Source organism: Aquarana catesbeiana, linkage group LG07 (assembly GCF_042186555.1).
Source record: "Aquarana catesbeiana isolate 2022-GZ linkage group LG07, ASM4218655v1, whole genome shotgun sequence".
Lineage (NCBI taxonomy): Eukaryota > Metazoa > Chordata > Amphibia > Anura > Ranidae > Aquarana > Aquarana catesbeiana.
In genome coordinates, this window is record NC_133330.1 from 85,787,700 (window position 1) to 85,801,845 (window position 14,146).

General features: G+C 42.9%; 1 protein-coding gene across 1 annotated transcript in view; it reads right to left on the minus strand.

The window, feature by feature from the left end:
- The window catches only part of NUP210 (nucleoporin 210), a 287,888-nt gene that overhangs the window by 22,525 nt on the left and 251,217 nt on the right, over positions 1–14,146 (minus strand). The gene's annotated exons all lie outside the window — the stretch shown is intronic.

A 14,146-nucleotide genomic window follows, 5' to 3' on the forward strand; every position in this document is an offset into this window, starting at 1 on the left:
ACCGAAGAGGGGTACATTTTCAAAGAAAGGTGTTTCAGATAACCAGAGTGGGCAGACCTTGCCTCACCATAAGGAGAAGTGAAAACGATTTAATATGCCTTTAAGGCAGAACATGGGGAGAGAGAATGAATTTTCATCACAAAAGATGATCAAGAAGAGCCCCAAAGAAGCAAGATGGATTGGCTTCCAGGTAACTTTGCCCACTTATAGCAAAAAGGAAAAAAAAGAAGGGGTCTCCCAAGGAAAAAAAAAAAAAAAAAAAAAAAGAAGAAGGGGAAACGATGTATAACTATGGCTGCCAGATGCAACTTATAGACGGCTCTGTTCTTACATAAAACGTTTTTAAGTTGGTAACCCCTAAAGAACACAAGGAGAGGGCTCTGCACAGGCAAGAGCAATCAAAAAAGGACACAGAGGGTCACAGTAGGCAACAAGGAAGAGCAACTTCTTCCACAAAGAGCGCAAAGGAGTGCAAGGGCCAAGAGGTTAGGAAGAGAACATACAAGGTCAAGCCAAAAACTTCCTGTACTAAGGGTTAGGAAATTTCAAACAGAAGAGGTTGCAGGATAAGGAAAGGGAATACATTTTTGTATGGTGTTCCCCATCAATACACTAGGTAAGAACTACCTCATAATAGATTGCAGAGTATGGGGGAAGCAATCTGCATGCCCCAAGGAAAGAGGGGGGCCCAAACTAGAGGTTGGATCATGCCTAACTCTTTAATATCTGTAAGTAAGAGATGTTGAGAGATCTCTGGGCAAGTCTGTAGAGAAGTCAGTCACATAGCTGAAGATTTTAGTGAGACAAAAAAATCAAGTTCAGTAGCACCCACATAGAGTGCATGTGGACATATTAAAACCTGCGTAATGGAAGTACTGAGAACAAAGGTTATGTGACCTTTTCTGGTACTATGCTGGTGAATAGAAGATGACTGGTACAAAGGCCAGCCTTTGGATAAAGCGAGAATGGAAATGATTCATAAAACAAGCAGCTTAGTAAGCTGGAGCAGAGTCGGAGGGTTGTATGACAGGAAGATATGTTCTAGAGCTGCACGTTTCTGGCCAAAATGAGACTCACAATTTTTTTGCTTAGAATAAAAAGATCACAATTCTCTCACGATTTTCGCGACGTAAAATATTTCACATTATATAAAAAAAAAAAAATTGGGCTAACTTTACTGTTTCGTTTTTTTCACAACTCTTTATTACAAATACTTTTTTACTTACAGATTATTTGGCATAGTTTTACATTTGTTTTCTTCCGAAATATTAACATGTATATCTATTTTCATAACCATTCACTCTTAGACCCTATTCACACAGGGGCAACACGACTTGCAGGTCGCCTCAGCGAGGCAACCTGCAAACGACTTCCGCGGCGACTTGCAAAACGACTTCTGTATAGAAGTCTATGCAAGTCGCCCCCAAAGTCGTACAGGAACCTTTTTCTAAGTCGGAGCGACTTGCGTCGCTCCGATTAGAACGGTTCCATTGTACAGAACGGGAGGCGACTTGTCAGGCGACTAGGTCGCCTGACAAGTCGTCCCTGTGTGAATGGGCTCTTACGGCTCATTCCTTCCTTCTCATCCATCTTATAGTCACTAATTCCTTCCCCCTCTTATTCACTTTGTACTATATTTTCAGGTCTTCCTGCATCCGTTGTTAGATGTGATCTGTTCCACTTTGCCCAAATCCTATCATATTTCTGCACATTTCCTCTTTGTTCATACAATATTCTCTCATGACGTACCACTTGGTTTACTGCTCTCACCCATTGATTTATTATAGGTGGATTTGGCTGAATCAATTTTTCCACTATTTGTTTTCGTGCCAGAAATAATACTTCTTGCAAAAATATCCTAGTGTATCCACACCCTCTTTCTTTTACTACCCCCAGCACACATAATTCCACAGTGGCCATAATGGATTTATTTATGACTTTTCCTAATTTCTTGACCACCTGTTGCCAATACCTCCCTAGACTCCCACACTGTTTGTGCAGTTTGGCGCATACATCCTCCCCATCCTATACAGTCTATTCTGTGCCAAATATGTCTGCTGTATTATATTTAATTGAATTATCTTATTATTCATTGCTGGGGGTACTTTCAAATGCGAAGAACAGATTTCCTCACAGTCCTGATCACTCATATCTGGGATGACTGCCTGCCATTTGTCCCTTACACCCACCGGATCTCCACTTATTTTATTCTGTAATAGGTGTGAATATATCTTGGATATCAGTCCCTTTGGTCCCTGCAATCTTAGGATACCTATAAGGGGGTATTTAAAAATTTTTAGTTCCTTTCTTCCAAACTGTACCTGTAATAAGTGTCTAAACTGTAGATATCTATAGAACAGTTTGCTCTGGAGGTTATATTGTTTACACAGATTCTCATATGACGCTATTATATTATTATTATTATACATCTGACCAATAGTTGTTACTTTTTTCTGTTTCCAGAAATGACTGTCTTCAAACATTTCTAATTCTTCGAGCATTGGATTGTTCCATAGGGCCATTTCTGGTGGGGTATCTTTAAATCCCGTCAGTTTTTTCGCCTCCTTCCAAACTGACCTGACCAGCTTTAGAAGGGGGATTTTTAATCCAACCCTTCTTAATTCTGTAATTTCTAGTCCTACCAGTAGATCTCCTACCTGCATTTTATTTAGCAAATATTTCTCCACCCTCATTTCTTGTTCTTGCATTACCCAGGTTCTTAAATGTTTTAATTGCCCCGCCAGATAGTATAAATATAAATTTGGTATTGCCAACCTTGCTGCAGTATTAGGTCTTTGTAACGTAGAAAGTTTCAATTTACATCGCCCATATGCCCAGATAAACCTAGTTAACTGGGAGTTTAATTTTTTAAATATATATTTTGGTATTTTTACCTCCGAATGCGCCATCACATACAGAAACGTACAAGAAGTGCTCTCAGTGTGATCAGGAAGTGGGGAAAGGCGAGTGGCTCTGTCCGGCAGACGTTCCCTGTTCACAGCGACTGGAGTCCGCTCAGCCCGCCATGCCACAGGGGAAGGACCGAAATGTGGAGTGACGGCTTGGTAAGAACTGACTGAAGCATTTCACCCCTGAATGTAGACAGCTGAGACAGCCTGATCGAGCAGAGCCAGCTGCGGGAGACCGATAGACCCATAGCGGGACACTGATAAGAGTGGAGGAGAACTTCCATTTACGGTTATCCATAAACGCCCATTACCCCTGCAGGGGTTCCTTCTTTTGGTGAGTGGGGACCTGATGGGGGGAGCACTACCTGTCACTTTATGCTGATGAGCACCGTAGTCACTTTGAAGAATTACAACTGGACACTACTCTTTTGCAATATATAATTGGTTGCACTACCATTTTTTCTACACTGTGGGACTTTGTTTTTTGGATATATATTATTATTTTTTCATTTATTTTTATATGCACGTGGAATTAATCCATGGACTCTAATTTAGGGCTGGACTAATCTAGCTTTTGTTGTGATTTCTTTTCATACCTATTTTGCTCATGGTATACACTTATATATATCTGAAGGGATGTGTATGGTGAAGTCTGAGTGACCACGCACAGCACTTTCTTCACATGTGGTTTATATTTACTGTTATTTGCTTTATTACATTTCATGTACAGATATGGGTACACTCACTTTTACCCATTTGGGATAGCACATTAATGTGTAGTTGTATAGTATAGACACTTCCCTGTCACACAATCATATACAATATATACAAATTTTCCTTTTCTGCTCACATACCCTCCTGGTACACACACATTTTTAGGGTAGCGCCAACCACCCCATCTTCACATTTTTACATACAGAAACTTCGGCAGTATGATAGATTTAATCAACTGTATTCTCGCTGCCATTGATAACGGTAGTTTTTCCATATTCCCAATTTATTTTTCACATAATCTACCAAGGGGTCTATATTTTCTTTAACCACTTGCCGACCGCCTCACGACGATATACGTCGGCAGAATGGCACGGGCAGGCAGAATCACGTACCCGTACGTAATCTGCCTCCGATCGGACCCCCCCCCCCCATCCATTCGTGGCCCCTCCCCTCGCGATCGCCGCCGGGCCAATGAAATCATTCCTATGCTGCTGTATGGTAAACAGTAGCAAAGGAAATGATGTCATCTCTCCTCGGCTCGGCAGTTTCCCTTCCGGCGCCGAGGAGAGAAGACTGTAATGTTAGTGAAAACACATACACACACAGTAGAACATGCCAGGCACACAAAACACCCCCGATCACCCCCCCCCCCCCCCCCCGGTCACCAAGCATTTTTTTTTTTTCTGATTACTACATGGTGTCAGTTTATGACAGTGTGTTAGGGCAGTTAGGGTTAGCCCCCTTTAGGTCTAGGGTACCCCACTAACCCCCCCTAATAAAGTTTTAACCCCTTGATCACCCCGTCGCCAGTGTCACTAAGCGATCATTTTTCTGATTGCTATATTAGTGTCGCTGGTGACGCTAGTTGGGGAGGTAAATATTTAGGTTCACCGTCAGCGTTTTATAGCGTCAGGGACCCCCATATACTACCGAATAAAGGTTTTAACCCCTTGATTGCCCCCTAGTTAACCCTTTCACCACTGATCACCGTATAACTGTTATGGGTGACGCTGGTTAGTTCGTTTATTTTTTATATAGTGTCAGGGCACCTGCCGTTTATTACCGAATAAAGGTTTAGCCCCCGATCACCCGGCGGTGATATGCGTCACCCCAGGCAGCGTCAGATTAGCGCCAGTACCGCTAACACCCACGCACGCAGCATACGCCTCCCTTAGTGGTATAGTATCTGAACGGATCAATATCTGATCCGATCAGATCTATACTAGCGTCCCCAGCAATTTAGGGTTCCCAAAAACGCAGTGTTAGCGGGATCAGCCCAGATACCTGCTAGCACCTGCGTTTTGCCCCTCTGACCGGCCCAGCCCAGCCCACCCAAGTGCAGTATCGATCGATCACTGTCACTTACAAAACACTAAACGCATAACTGCAGCGTTCGCAGAGTCAGGCCTGATCCCTGCGATCGCTAACAGTTTTTTGGTAGCGTTTTGGTGAACTGGCAAGCACCAGCCCCAGGCAGCGTCAGGTTAGCGCCAGTACCGCTAACACCCACGCACGCACCGTACACCTCCCTTAGTGGTATAGTATCTGATCAATATCTGATCAGATCTATACTAGCGTCCCCAGCAGTTTAGGGTTCCCAAAAACGCAGTGTTAGCAGAATCAGCCCAGATACCCGCTAGCACCTGCGTTTTGCCCCTCCGCCCAGCCCACCCAAGTGCAGTATCGATCGATCACTGACACTTACAAAACACTAAACGCATAACTGCAGCGTTCGCAGAGTCAGGCCTGATCCCTATGATCGCTAACAATTTTTTTGGTAGTGTTTTGGTGAACTGGCAAGCACCAGCGGCCTAGTACACCCCGGTCATAGTCAAACAAGCACTGCAGTAACACTTGGTGACGTGGCGAGTCCCATAAGTGCAGTTCAAGCTGGTGAGGTGGCAAGCACAAGTAGTGTCCCGCTGCCACCAAGAAGAAGACAAACAGGCCCGTCGTGCCCATAATGCCCTTCCTGCTGCATTCGCCAATCCTAATTGGGAACCACCACTTCTGCAGCGCCCATAATTCCCCCATTCACATCCCCAACCAAATGCAGTCGGCTGCATAAGAGGCATTTTCTTTATGTCCTCCCGAGTACCCCTACCCAACGAACCCCCCCCAAAAAGATGTCGTGTCTGCAGCAAGCGCGGATATAGGCGTGACACCCGCTATTATTGTCCCTCCTGTCCTGATAATCCTGGTCTTTGCATTGGTGAATGTTTTGAACGCTACCATTCACTAGTTGAGTATTAGCGTAGGGTACAGCATTGCACAGACTAGGCGCACTTTCACAGGGTCTCCCAAGATGCCATCGCATTTTGAGAGACCCGAACCTGGAACCGGTTACAGTTATAAAAGTTAGTTACAAAAAAAAAGTGTGAAAAAAAAAAAAAATATATATAACATTTTAAAAAATAGTTGTCGTTTTATTGTTCTCTCTCTATATATTCTCTCTCTATTGTTCTGCTCTTTTTTACTGTATTCTATGCTGCAATGTTTTATTGTTTTTATGTTTTATCATGTTCGCTTTTCAGGTATACAACTTTTTATACTTTACCGTTTACTGTGTTTTATTGTTACCCATTTTTTTGTCTTCAGGTACGCCATTCACGACTTTGAGTGGTTATACCAGAATGGTGCCTGCAGGTGTAGGTATTAACTTGGTATCATTCTTTTCAGCCAGCGGTCGGCTTTCATGTAAAAGCAATCCTAGTGGCTAATTAGCCTCTAGACTGCTTTTACAGGCAGTGGGAGGGAATACCCCCCCCCACTGTCTTCCGTGTTTTTCTCTGGCTCTCCTGTCTCAACAGGGAACCTGAGAATGCAGCTGGTGATTCAGCCAGCTGACCATAGAGCTGATCAGAGACCAGAGTGGCTCCAAACATCTCTATGGCCTAAGAAACCGGAAGCTACGAGCATTTCATGACTTAGATTTCTCCGGATGTAAACAGCGCCATTGGGAAATTGGGAAAGCATTTTATCACACCGATCTTGGTGTTGTCAGATGCTTTGAGGGCAGAGAAGAGATCTAGGGTCTAATAGACCCCAATTTTTTCAAAAAAAGAGTACCTGTCACTACCTATTGCTATCATAGGGGATATTTACATTCCCTGAGATAACAATAAAAATGATTAAAAAAAATATATATATATGAAAGGAACAGTTTAAAAATAAGATAAAAAAGCAAAAAAATAAGAAAAAAAAATAAGAAAAAAAAAAAAAAAAAAAAAAAAAAAGCACCCCTGTCGCCCCCTGCTCTCGCGCTAAGGCGAAGGCAAGCGTCGGTCTGGTGTCAAATGTAAACAGCAATTGCACCATGCATGTGAGGTATCACCGCGAAGGTCAGATCGAGGGTAGTAATTTTAGCAGTAGACCTCCTCTGTAAATCTAAAGTGGTAACCTGTAAAGGCTTTTAAAAATGTATTTATTTTGTTGCCACTGCACGTTTGTGCGCAATTGTAAAGTATGTCATGTTTGGTATCCATGTACTCGGCCTAAGATCATCTTTTTTATTTCATCAAACATTTGGGCAATATAGTGTGTTTTAGTGCATTAAAATTGAAAAAAGTGTGTTTTTCTCCCCAAAAAATGCGTTTTAAAAATCGCTGCGCAAATACTATGTGAAAAAAAAAAAAATGAAACACCCACCATTTTAATCTGTAGGGCATTTGCTTTAAAAAAATATATAATGTTTGGGGGTTCAAAGTAATTTTCTTGCAAAAAAAAATAATTTTTTCATGTAAACAAAAAGTGTCAGAAAGGGCTTTGTCTTCAAGTGGTTAGAAGAGTGGGTGATGTGTTCTAAATGTTGTGCATAAAATGCCAGGACAGTTCAAACCCCCCCCAAATGACCCCATTTTGGAAAGTAGACACCCCAAGCTATTTGCTGAGAGGCATGTCGAGTCCATGGAATATTTTATATTGTGACACAAGTTGCGGGAAAGAGACAAATTTTTTTTTTTTGCACAAAGTTGTCACTAAATGATATATTGCTCAAACATGCCATGGGAATATGTGAAATTACACCCCAAAATACATTCTGTTGCTTCTCCTGAGTACGGGGATACCACATGTGTGAGACTTTTTGGGAGCCTAGCCGCGTACGGGACCCCGAAAACTAAGCACTGCCTTCAGGCTTTCTAAGGGCGTAAATTTTTGATTTCACTCTTCACTGCCTATTACAGTTTCGGAGGCCATGGAATGCCCAGGTGGCACAAAACCCCCCCAAATGACCCCATTTTGGAAAGTAGACACCCCAAGCTATTTGCTGAGAGGTATAGTGAGTATACCATGGCCTGTGTGAGCAATATATCATTTAGTGACAACTTTTTGTATTTTTTTTTTTTTTTTTGTCATTATTCAATCACTTGGGACAAAAAAAATTAATATTCAATGGGCTCAACATGCCTCTCAGCAATTTCCTTGGGGTCTCTACTTTCCAAAATGGGGGCATTTGGGGGGGGTTTGTACTGCCCTGCCATTTTAGCACCTCAAGAAATGACATAGGCAGTCAAACTAAAAGCTGTGTAAATTCCAGAAAATGTACCCTAGTTTGTAGACGCTATAACTTTTGCGCAAACCAATAAATATACACTTATTGACTTTTTTTTACCAAAGACATGTGGCCGAATACATTTTGGCCTAAATGTATGACTAAAATTTAGTTTATTGGATTTTTTTTATAACAAAAAGTAGAAAATATAATTTTTTTTCAAAATTTTCGGTCTTTTTCCGTTTATAGCGCAAAAAATAAAAACCGCAGAGGAGATCAAATACCATCAAAAGAAAGCTCTATTTGTGGGAAGAAAAGGACGCAAATTTCGTTTGGGTACAGCATTGCATGACCGCGCAATTAGCAGTTAAATCGACGCAGTGCCAAATTGTAAAAAGTGCTCTGGTCAGGAAGGGGGTAAATCCTTCCGGGGCTGAAGTGGTTAAGAGCTTCTTCTGGTCCCAATGTAATATTTATTCCTAAATATTTAAATGTTTCAACTATGTTTAATGGGGTCTGAAGATTCCCTTCCTTTCCTGTCCCCAATAACATCAATGTGGATTTCTGCCAATTTATTTTGAACCCAGATAGTATCTCATATGTTTCTATTATTTTCATTGCCTCCTCTAATGAAGTGTGCACATCTTCCATGTATAATATAATGTCATCTGCATATAATCCTATATGTTCAGTCCTTTCCCCTACCCTGAACCCTTTGTATATTTTAGATTGTGTAAATCTGTTAGCCAGTACTTCTATTGCTAGTGAGAACAACTGGGGGGACAACGGGCACCCCTGTCTTGTTCCCCTATGCAATTTTATTGTAGGGGAAAACACTCCATTTATTAATAGATTAGAGCATGGTTGCTTATACAGTATTCTCACCCATTTTCTAAATTCTTTCCCAAATCCATTTTTCTTCAACACCGCTTGCAGAAACTCCCATTCTATGGATTCAAATGCCTTGGCTGTATCAAACGATGCCAAGGCACTCGACTCCGGAAAATACTCCCTCAGATGTACCATAAACTGGGTTCTCCTAATATCTGTAGACTTCCCCGGCATAAATCCTGTTTGGTCTTCTGATACATTTTTTTTTATTACAGTAATTTTTTCCCAAAAAAATTGCATTTGAAAGACCGCTGCGCAAATACAGTGTGACATACAGTGTGACATAAAATATTGCAACAACCACCATATACATATACACAATGTTTGGGGGTTCCAAGTAATTTTCTAGCAAAAAAAATGATTTTAACTTGAAACCAACAAATGTCAGAAAATGGTTTAGTGTTTAAACTTTCCTCACTTACACATGAAGTGTACTCCATTGACAAACTGTTACAATGTTTAGACTTCATTCAACTGATAAAGAATGTTGTGCTTCTTGGCAGACTGTCCAAATTTTTTCTTCCTTTCTATTGACAGCTGTGGCTTCAGAAGAGCAGAGAATTCTTTGCATAGCAAGAATCTTGAAACACTTATCAAGATCGCAACGGGGAAAGAATCGCAATAACGATTCTTAACGATTAACGTGCAGCTCTAAGAGCCCTTTCACACTGGGGCGCGGGCAGTGAAACGCCGATATTATTAGCGGCGTTTTACCTTCGGTATGCGGCCGCTAGCGGGGCGGTTTTACCCCCCGCTAGCGGCCGAGAAAGGGTTAAATACCACCGCAAAGCGCCTCCGCCGTCCCATTGATTTCAATGGGCAGGAGCGGTATACACTCCGCTCCTTCACCGCTCCGAAGATGCTGCTGGCAGGACTTTTTTTACCATCCTGCCAGCGCATCGCTCCAATGTGAAAGCCCTCGGGGGCTTTCGGGTCGGTTTGCAGGCGCTATTATTAGCGCAATAGCGCCTGCAAACCGCCCCAGTGTGAAAGGGCTCTAATATGTACTATGGCAATAGAAGGTAAAAAGGCGCTATATAGTGGAGCTAACCTCCACATATAGTGAGGGGAGTCCTACTGACCCTGAGTGAGAAAAAAACGGGCACAGGCTGCCTCCAAAGAGGCTAAAAGCAGAACCTGAGAGAAATTCTCATGAAGAGCCAACCGAGAGGTGCTAATGAGAGCATGTTCCTAAACATGGGACCAGACTCTCATGATGAGGAGAGAAGTGAATAAGAATTTTATCAAGATTAGGAAGAAGGATGAGGGATCAAAAGAAAGGGAGAAGAACGAATTAGTCTGAGAAGCCTAAAAAAGGTCCCCAAGGCACCCTGGGATATGAATATTCAGGGTCTAATAAAATAGCACCACAAAAAAAAAAAAAAAAAAAAAAAAAAGTGTGTTGATTTTGTCAGCAATGGAAGGGCAACATTGATGTGTAAATACATATCACCATCACATTTGCTATTTATTTTAGAAAAAAAAAAAAAAAAAATCGCATGAGGGAGTGAGAGAGAGAGAGAGAGAGAGAGAGAGAGAGAGAGAGAGCTGCAGGTCGACTGCAGTTATTAGGACAGATGTTTTGAAGTGGTTGTAAAATAATAGGATTTTTATAACAGCTTACCTGCAAAATCCTTTTCTTGGAGTACATCATGGGACACAGAGCACCATAGTAATCACTATGTGGGTATATAGGCACCTTCAGGTGATGGGACACTGGTATTCCCAATACAGGAAGTTCACTCCCTATATAACCCCTCCTCCTACTAGAAGAAGTTTGCTCCCTATATAACCCCTCCTCCTACCAGGAGTTTTTGTAGCAAAGCAATAATACCCTAAACCCCAAAAGAGGGGAGAGACCTCTGTGTCCCATGATGTACTCCAAGAAAAGGATTTTACAGGTAAGCTGTTATAAAAATCCTATTTTCTTTATCGTACATCATGGGACACAGAGCACCATAGTAATCCTATTTGAGGCGAGGGAGAAACAAACCCGTAAGGCAACCCCAGACTTGAGGACCTATACTACTGCCTGCAGCACACTGCACCGAAAGGCGATATCCTCATGCCGTCTTACATCTACCTGATAAAACTTGGTGAATGTATGTACTGAAGACCAAGTTGCGGCCTTACAGATCTGAGCCATGGAGGCTTGGTGACGCACTGCCCAAGAAGCACTAACCGCCCTGGTAGAGTGCGCTTTGACTTGAAAAGGTGGAATCTTACCCCTTAAAGCATAAGTCTGAATTATAACTTGCCGAATATACTTAGTGACAGTGGATTTCGATGCTGCCTGTCCTTTCTTAGGACCCTCTGGCAGTACAAATAAGACATCGGTCTTATAGATCTGAGCACGTCTTTAACCACTTAAGCCCCGGACCATTTGGCTGGCCAAAGACCGGAGCACTTTTTGTGATTCGGCACTGCGTCGCTTTAACATGACAATTGCGCGGTCGTGCGACGTGGCTCCCAAACAAAATTGATGTCCTTTTTTCCCCACAAATAGAGCTTTCTTTTGGTGGTATTTGATCACCTCTGCGGTTTTTATTTTTTTGCACTATAAACGAAAAAAAAGTGACAATTTTGAAAAAAACGCATTATTTATTTTTTGCTATAATAAATATCCCCCAAAAAATATATAAAAAAACATTGTTTCCTCAGTTTAGGCCGATACGCATTCTTCTACATATTTTTGGTAAAAAAAAAAAAAAAAAAAAATCACAATGAGCGTTTATTGATTGGTTTGCGCAAATGTTATAGCGTCTATAAAAAAGGGGATAGTTTGGCGGCGATCAGTGATTTTTATCATGACTGTGACATTACAGCAGACAGATAGGACACTTTTGGCGCTATTTTGGGACCATTCACATTTATACAGCGTTCAGTGTGATTAAAAATGCATTGATTACTGTGTAAATGTGACTGGCAGTGAAGGGGTTAACCAGGAGGGGGCGCTGCAGGGGTTAAGTTTGTCCTAGGGAGTGATTCTAACTGTAGGGGGGATGGGCTACGTGTGACACAACACTGATCACCGCTCCCAATCACAGGGAGCTGTGATCAGTGTCATTAGGCAGAATGGGGAAATGCTTGTTTACAGCAGCATTACCCCGTTCTTCCTCTCCGTGAGACAATCGCGGGTATCCCTGTGGACTAGATTTCTGCGGGGTTACCCGCGATCACACTCACGGAGCTTATGGCAGGGTCGCGCTGGCGGGGCGCACGCAAACACACAGCAGCAAATTTAAAGGGACGTACCTGTACGCCCATTTGCCTGTCCGCGCCATTCTGCTGACGTAAATGTTCATGCGGCGGTTGGCAAGCGGTTAAATAGACTTTGACCGCTCTCGCCACATCAAGACAACGTAGTGACTTCTCTTCCCTGGAACATGGTTTTGGAAAAAACGATGGCAGGACAATCTCTTGGTTCAGGTGGAAACCTGAGACCACTTTTGGCAAAAAAATCTGGACGAGGGCGCAACACCACTCTGTCCTCATGAATAATCAAGTATGGCCCTTTACAAGAAAGAGCAGCCACTTCCGAAACCCTCCTTGCTGAGGATATGGCAACCAAGAACACCAACTTCCTTATCAGAAGGACTAAGGGAATATGTTGCATCAGTTCAAATGGCTGTTTTTGTAACACTGACAAAACTAAGTTCAAGTCCCAAGGGCTCAAAGGTGATTTAACTGACGGATTAAGCCGCATCACCCCTTGCATACAACCCCGGACTAAAGAATGTGAAGCAAGAGGTCTTTAAAATAAGATTGATAAAGCTGAGAATTGGCCCTTAATAGTACTCCAGGCCAATTTCATCTCTACCCCTAATTGTAGAAAGGCAAGTATTCTGCCTATGATATAATTCCGAGGGTGCCAAAACTTGGACTCACACCAGGAAACATAAGTCCTCCAGACTCTATAATGTATAGTTCTGGAAGCTGGCTTCCTTGCATTAATCAAGGTAGAGATAACTGACCCGGAAAGCCCACGTTTCTTCAGAATGTGGGTTTCAATAGCCAAGCCATTAAATTTAGCGCTCCTAAGGTAGGATGGAATATCGGGCCCCTGTGAGAGTAGGTCTGGCCGTAGTGGAAGGGACCATGGATCCTCCACTGCCATCTTTACGATTTCTGCATACCAGGACCTTCTGGGCCACGCTGGGGCTACGAGAATTAGCGGCTTTCTTTCCAGCTTGATCCTGCAAAGAAGTCGTGGCAACAACTGAATAGGGGGGAATGCATAAATCAGTGAGAACTGATCCCACGGGGTCACCAATGCATCTGTTCCGCATGCGAGTGTGGATCACTTGTCCTGAACACAAAGTTCACTAACTTCATGTTGAATCTGGACACCACAAGATCTATGTCCGGAGTCCCCCTTCTTTGGCAAACAGCCCAAAAAATGCCGGGGTGAAGGGACCCGGGAATAACTGCTGGTGACTCAGGTAGTCCGCCTGCCAATTCTCTATTCCCGGAATGAAGACTGCCGGATAGGCACGGAACATTCCTTTCTGCCCAAGTAGGAATATGGTTCACCTATGTCTGCGCTGCAAGACTCTTGGTGCCCCCTTGGTGACTGATATAGGCCACAGCTGTGGCATTGTCGGATTGGATCCTGACAGAACCAATCCCGTAACCTGAAAGTCCAGGCCTTCAGAGCCAGACGCACTGCCCGAATCTCTAGGATGTTGATGGGCAAGGCTTTTTCGGTTCTTGACCACTGTCCCTGGACAGTTGTCTTCTCTAGCACTGCTCCCCAGCCTGAAAGGCTGGCGTCTGTCGTTACCACCTGCCAGATAACTGGTCTGAAGGATTTTCCTTTCAGCAGATTCTGGGTTAGTAATCACCAACTGAGGCTTTGGGACACCCTTGGGGACAGCCGCATTGGCAAGTCTAAAGCTGGAATTGTTTTGTTCCATGCAGACAGGATACTGTTTTGCAACAGTCTCAAATGGAACTGGGCATAGGGAACTGCTTCGAATGAAGTCACCATCTTTCCTAACAACCTCATACAAAGACTGAAAATGCTGCTGTTCTGCTTCGAACCGCAGAAACGTTTGGTGAACGGGAAATATAGGGACATGCAGATATGCATCCCTGATGTCGATAGACACCAGAGGTTCTCCTCTTTTGTAGGATAGAA